Genomic DNA, 8,250 nt, shown 5'->3' with positions numbered 1-8,250 from the left:
TGAATCGCAGACCGAACAAGATAACGTTTATCAGTATAGCTAAGACGCCCGGGATTTTCCTATAATAGCCTCGGAAGAAACTTCACTGAAATAAATTCATATAATACATCACCGTTATCTTATATACAAATTAATAACCCACCCATTAAATTGTTGATTGACTCCGGCTCTGCAAAAACCATAATTAAACCCGAGATTATAGAACATTATTATCCTAACTGTATATTCCGACAAGAAACCGTCTTAAAAACCTGCATGGGCGAACATAAAACCCAATACCTTGCTAACATTCCTGTCTTTAACGAATTCAAAGAACAAAGAGACATAGAAGTAGTATTATATAACTTCCACAACTTCTTTGATGGTCTCCTCGGACTAGATGCTATTAAAAAACTAAATTTAGTAATCGACTATGCAAATAACACGCTGTATAACGACAAGACTTGCTTACCATTATTAAACCGAGAGCCTCATAAAGAACTAAAATCGGTTCATATAAACGCCCTCGAGATCATAAAAACTATCGTTCCAGTAAATCAATTAAACGGAGACATTTTAATACCGCAATTTAGAAACGATAAAGTCTTTATCCCATCAACACTAACGCAAGCAAAAAACGGTTTAGCCTTAGTAGAGCTTCACAACTACAATGAACAACCCGTGAGCGAAGAATTTTTAAAACCTGTACCAGCTGTTACTCTCGAACAATTCTTTATCGAAAAACCTTTTATTAATTACACAGAACAAGAAAAACAAACGCTAAAAATTCGTGATGTTCATATGAATAAGGAAGAGAAATTTAAAATCACCCAATTAATAAAAAAATATAAGCATTTATTTCACGTCGATCCGAAACCTCTAGATTGTACCACAGCAGTACAACACGAAATTAAAACGAAATCCGACCAAGCAACACACGCAAAATTATATAGACTTCCGAAAATACACCAGGAAGAAGTCTCTCGTCAAATTAATGATCTGTTAGAAAAGAAAATTATACGACCGAGCAATTCCCCATGGGCAGCCCACGTATTAATCGTAGATAAAAAATTAGACGCCTCCGGCAAACGAAAATATCGTATGTGTATTGATTATCGTAACTTAAATGCCGAGACGATCGATGACCGTTATCCATTACCAAATATCACCGAATTATTAGATAAACTCGGCAGATGCCAGTATTTTTCTACTTTGGACCTCGCCAGCGGCTTTCACCAGATTAAAGTCCACCCCAACTCTATACATAAAACCGCTTTCTCTACCAATAACGGACATTTTGAGTATATACGAATGCCCTTCGGTCTAAAGAATGCCCCCGCGACGTTTCAGAGACTTATGGACAACATTTTACGCGAGGAAAAGAACCGCAATTGCGTCGTGTATATGGATGATATAATTATTTTTTCTCCTACACTTGACGAACACATTATTCACCTAGAACGAGTACTAAAAAAATTAGACCAGCTAATCTCCGTATCCAGATTGATAAATCCGAGTTTTTAAGGAAGGAAACCGAATTTTTAGGTCATGTAGTTACACCTCAAGGCATTAAGCCAAACCCTAAAAAGATTGGAGCCATTCAAAACTTCAAACTACCATCTACCCCTAAGGAAGTTAAAAGCTTTTTGGGACTTGTCGGTTATTATCGAAAATTTATTGACTCTTTCGCAGCTATTACGAAACCTCTAACCGCATGCCTTAAGAAAGGAAAATCGATAATTCACGACGACAAATTTAAAAAAGCCTTCCAAACCTGTAAAGATTTAATTACTAATGCCCCTGTACTACAATACCCAGACTTTAATAAAACTTTCGAACTAACCACAGATGCCAGCGACTACGCTATAGGCGCCGTATTGAGCCAAAATAATAGACCAATTCCATTCGCCTCAAGGACCCTAAATCCCGCTGAAACAAGATACAGCACCATAGAAAAAGAACTTCTAGCTGTAGTTTTTGGAACGAAATATTTTAGACCCTACCTGTACGGCCAAAGGTTTATCATCTATACGGATCATAAACCTCTCCAATGGATTTTCTCGTTGAAAGATCCATCTTCACGACTCATTAGATGGCGACTCAAATTAAGTGAGTACGACTACGAAGTCCGATACAAAAAAGGTTCAGATAACGTCGTTGCGGACGCATTATCGCGGCTCCCAACAGAAGTAAATGCTATAGACGATGAAACACTTTCACTTTATAACAACCCTCCGGAAAAATCTAGAAACGACGAAATTGAACAAATCTGTAATGATACTATAACGGAAATCTTAAAACTCAACCCTGCAAATCAAAACGCAACAGATCTGGAAACGGTACACTCCTCCTACGAAAACCCAATAAACACTTTAGACATCACATTCAAATCCATTAATTCCTACCACAATCAAATCATAGTTAACGCCTCCTTATCATCCCCCCTACAAGTAGCTTCACATACATACCACCCTTTTCCGAACTATAAAAGGACTACACTCTCTTTCCACCCCGAAACACCTGGCGAACAACTAATACCCGCTCTGAAAGATGCCCTATTACCTTATAAACAGAATTGCTTCTTTTTCTATAACGAAGCTATACTACCTAGATTGACTAACCTATTGACAACTAATTTCGCCAAACTAAAGTTAGTAAAAAGCAGTACATACCTCAGAGACATTCAAAGCTTAGACTTGCAAAAAGACCTAATAAATGAAATACACAGCCTAAATCACAGGGGACAAAATGAAACGATACAAATAGCACAAATGCATTACTTTTGGCCTAACCTTACGAACGACGTAAAAATCCATGTTAACCAATGTGAGATATGCAACAAGACAAAGATCGATAGGAATCCACAAAAACCAACCTTTCAAAAGACACCTACACCTTCAAACCCTTTCGAAATAATCCACATTGACGTATTCATGCTAAACAAAGAGACCCCTATCTTAACCATAATCGACACGTTCTCCAAACACGCGCAAGCTTACCTGCTTGATCACAAGAATGCAATAGAGGTAAAGAACAGACTACTACACTATTTCTCCATTTTTGGGACTCCGAATGCAATTATCCATGATCCCGGCAGAGAATTCAAAAACAATTGTATCACGGAACTATTTGACACCTACAAGATCACTCACCATGAAACGGCCACCGCAAGCTCGACAGGCAATTCCCCGATCGAACGTTTCCACTTTACCTAAACTGAACAACTAAGAATCTTAAAAGGAAAAGACCCGAAACAACCTAAAGAAAACCTGTTACACTTAGCCATAATAAACTACAACAATTCAATCCATTCTGTCACCAAATTAACCCCAAATTCAATAATATTTCCCCAACGAATGCTAAATCAAGACAACGAAAAATTAATACTCAATAAATACCTTACTCATGATCGCGTCATTAAAGAACAGCTATCCAAAACCATACCTGAACGAATCGAAAACGAAAAGACTAAACGAACACAACACCTAAACCAGTCGCGAAGTGAACCTGATAAAGCTGAGAATAAAGTTACCATACAATCACGACGCGCACGAGCTAAAAAACTAGACAATCCTTTTGACACTGCTTTTGTTGTAGGCGATCACGGGATTACAGTAACCACTAACAGAGGAAAATATCACAAAAGATATATCAAGAAAAAGAAAAAAGAATATGGAACTAATAAAGATCCACCTGATGCTGACAATCAACCTAACACCAATACCAGCCCTCCAATTAACTAAAATAAGCAGCCCAATCCTACCAATAGACTTAGGAGATGTAAAAAGTATATCTCATTATCACTCATTCGTACATGTTATAGACATAGAGGAAATAATAAATAAAGCTTATAAAATTTATACAGTTAAAACAGATAACTTCAAGTCGCGTAATCTCGCTATACAACTCAACTACCTAAAGACGAAAATATCCAATAAAATAGAATTGTTTCACAAGCCCACACGACCAAAAAAAGCTTTATTTAACTACGTCGGCGATATTCAAATCGCTTTATTCGGAACAATGTCGGACGACGATCGAAAAATTATTGATGCAAAAATAGAAACATTAAATAAAAATGCGCATACACTGCAGCATCAACAACAAGAACAATTAACTTTAATGAAAAGCTTCTCGAAAGAAATCAACTCCACTCTTGCCCTAGTCACTAAGACTATGTCAAACTTCGAAATAATCCAACACGAACAATCAATCATTAATAACGCTTTCATTATGTTAGATCTTTTAGAACGAAAAAGAAAAATTACCTCAGCTAGACAATAACCAACTTTACTCTCTGTTTCATGTTAAAATACACTTAAATGATAAATTGTATATCGAGAATCGGATTCCTATTTTCAGAATAAATAAATACCGATTGTTTACGATTATACCGACATCCTTAACATCCCTACTACTACCTAAATCACCCTACCTGATACTTGGTACTACACCAGAGGAATTTCATTGGATTAATGTAATACCCCAGAAACTAGGAAGTGTATATACTACTAGCACCCTCATCTTGCCAAAGGAACCAAATTGCTTTACCGAATACATATTACACCAAAACAGCACGAAATGTGTTGCTATCAAGATGATTCTGAAGAAAAACATTGTCCAAGAGGTACTAGATGGATCAATCCTAATCCTACCAACCCAACCAATCAAGATAGAGGAAAACTGCGACAATCACCCCGTATATTACGCCGAGGTACCAACTATAATTACTAAATCGGAGTGTACCCTCCTCATAGACAACGAGCCATACTATCCCCAAACCATGCTAAACTCAAATATTATCCTGTTACCAAATATAACTTATACGATGGATAAAAATAAAATTATCGACAACCACCTACACAACTTGGACCACCTACATGAACAAATTAATCAACTTCAAATAAAACAGTTAGAAGAATTGCCGGCAAATCCAAACCTGCATTCTTACCTATTATGGACCTTACTCACTATTATATTTACTTGCACAATTATATTCCTACGTTTTAGATTCAGATCAAAAGTTACGATCCTCCAACGATTCTTGCGGTCCTCTGGAAATACCAAACCACTCCAGATCGTCGAAGTTCCCTTTAAGGAGGGAGGAGTTATAGAAGCACACCAGGATCTGTCGCAACCACAAATGTCACCGAACTCTGATAAGATATACATATAAATTACAAACCCATTTACATTATATAAGATCACTTGCCGGGCATTACTCTGCCCGAATTTGTACTCCATTTATTGTAAAGTGTTGGAATTAAAATAAACTATTTTTAAAACATTCAACACCGCTTGACTTCTGTAATTCGCCCAGCAAACTAGCAAACCATAAACTCTGTTCAGAAATGTTATTTATGCAAAATGTGGATATTAATGTTTAGACGATCAATTCGATACCCTTGAAAAAATTAGTCATTGGGTACCTCAGTGCTGTGGTAGAAATTGCTATTCAGCGTTAGATAATTTGGTGATACGTCTGTGAGGACCTATTTTTAAATTGTGACTAATTATAAATAAATATTTTTTGTCATCCACATTCTCAGGAATGTCAGCAAATTTTTATTTTATATACATACACTTATGTTACCTACGTAGGTTTGCTGATTCTAATAATGTAATAAAATGTAAATATTCAATTAGAAAAATAAGACGTTATTGTTTGAACAAAATGTTAAAATATTTGAAATGGAAAATCTATTGAATACAATTACGTAGTTATAATTTATAATAGTACATATTAAGTGTTTAAATTACTCAGTGATAAAAAGTATTTCTTTCACCTTTAAAAAAAAGTATTTTCTAAACTACCCTTAATGAAATGTCTAGATTTTTTTTATTAACAAATTGTTTTTAGCAAATAAATGTTGTCGAACTTAGTTATTCCAGACACATGTATCAAAATAACATTATTTCTTCAAAATTTGGTCAATTTTAGATTCAAAGAACTGCTGGAAAAAAATATGCATTGTAAGTTTTGTGTGCAAGATATAGCCACAAAGAATTTCATGCGACATTTAATTCGAAGACATGCAGATGAAACTGAGGTAAAAAATATTCTTCAATATCCAAAAAATAGTAAAGAAAGGAGGCAAGCTTTCGGTCAATTAAGGAATGATACCAGTTTTAATTTGTATATTCAAGGAACAGTAAGGCCAAATCGACAACGTTATAAAAATCCAGAGGAAAATAGTGAATTTATTCCGTGTGCTTATAGTAAAGGACTATTTCATAGATTCTATTTGAAACGTCATATAAAAACATGTACTATTTTCACTGCTAATGAAACTTTAATGAAAGGAAAAAAGAAAAATCATACTTCACGTTCTCACACACTTACAGCTTGTGCAGCTGATATTACTAATGTAATTTCACAATTAAATGTAAAAGAACAGGTACGCTACACTCTACTGTATATTCATTATTCGATTGAGTTAATTCTAATATTGATTATACAGGGTGTCCTCATTGCACTTCCAAAATGGTACTGAAGATTATTTGGGTTTTTACTCAAAAAAAGATTTACTCATAGCAAATTTTGGTAACTCATATTTGAAAAAGCATAAACGGGAACGCATGGCATATGCATGTTGTACACGCATGCGAGAGCTGTCTCGATTGTTAATTAGTTTCAGGAAAATTGTGAATGATGAAAAATTGAATCTTAAAGATGTACTTCATCCAAGATATTTTGATGAAGTTATAGCGGCCGTACGAATTATTACAGGGTATGATCCTTTAAAAAAAACATTTAAAGCTCGAAGTCTTGCGATGCATTTGGGTACGTCATTAAAATTAGTATGAGATGAACTGCACCATCTTATTTTAAAAGAAAGTAGAGGTTTTAAATGCCATTCTGCTGTAGAGAGCAAACAATGGGTAGAAAATGTAAAAAATTTCAAAAGATTGGTCGAATCCCGGTGGAATACGGAACTAAGATCACTTGCAAATAAAGATTTGCAGAAAAAACGTTGGAATAAACCGTTACTACTGCCTTTGGTTAGTGATATAAAGAAATTCAGAGAAGAAACTCTAAAGATTGCAAATATTTGCAAACAATTATTTTTTAATAACGAAGATGATGAAAATGTTTATAAAGAAACTGGAAGAACTGGAAAATTCATATCTACATTACAGAAAAATGTATTATAATATTGTGATGGAACTTGTATGTATTGTAAGAAGAAAAAATAGTGACAAATTTTATTATTAAATAATTTTAATCTGAAATTAAAGATATTTCAAATACTTGTGTTTTATTATTAACTTGATTGAGAACCTACATATGTAGATGACGACATGTCTTAAAACCTATACAATAAAACAAATTGGACGAATAAAGTTGTAATTACACAATGGACAACAAAATGTAGCAGATTATAAATTGGTAACATTGTGGTGATGGTCAACAATCATTAAGGTATTACACAGTTGGGAGCATTAATAATATATGTGTTGGTAACAGTACTTGTTAATTTGAAGTTGGTAACAATGTCAAGCTAGCGCGTCTGCCGCACCTTGTCATAAACTACATTGGCGCATGCGTGTTTGAAGGGACGCGAAACTATTAGAAGGACGCTAATCTGTTAGCCAATAGGGACCAAGCAAGAGTCTGCGCAGTAACAGGTGACGCCAAGCCAAACAGCTTGGATACGAGTGCGCACTCGGTGAAGCATGCGCAGTGTGATGGAATGCGGAGGTGGCAGTCTCGGAGACAAAAAGGACTGTATCATTGGGAGCGTCCTCTTTCGCTTCGTACTTGAGTAGAGTGAAGACGTGCCGTGCCGTGCATCCGATTATTTCATTTTGTCATTGTGTTGTGTTTTAACGATGGGTCGTACAAGCACTGTGCCGCGAAAGGTTGTCAATGGATCAACCAAAAAGAAGTCGGCTAGTGTGGGAAAGCCGATGACGCCGGACGAGCGACGTCATATTCAAGAGTATTTTGAACAGCCGAAGCAGTGTGCTCCAGTGAACCACCCAGGCTACTTCACCACGACGGCGTTGCCAACAAGCAACCGGGGTGGTGTCTAAATTGATGTTTCCGAGAATGACCTCCTCGCAAGGGCATTAGCAGACCTGGGAGGCCTTCCCTCAATGGTTCTGTCGCCCATCAGCGACGACGACGAGGAAGACGTCTTCCAATCCAAGCCGCCACCAGCCTCCGTCAAGATGGCGACGAAGAAAGTTAGTCGCCCTTCGAGTCGGACGGGTAAGAAAAGAGCGGACAAAGGGAAGGCGTCCGAGCTATATCAGTTGCTGCAGCAA

The sequence above is a fragment of the Anoplophora glabripennis genome, unplaced genomic scaffold (genome assembly GCF_000390285.2).
Source record: "Anoplophora glabripennis isolate ALB-LARVAE unplaced genomic scaffold, Agla_2.0 scaffold371, whole genome shotgun sequence".
In the NCBI taxonomy this organism is placed as follows: Eukaryota; Metazoa; Arthropoda; class Insecta; order Coleoptera; family Cerambycidae; genus Anoplophora; species Anoplophora glabripennis.
This window is presented reverse-complemented; position numbering follows the sequence as displayed.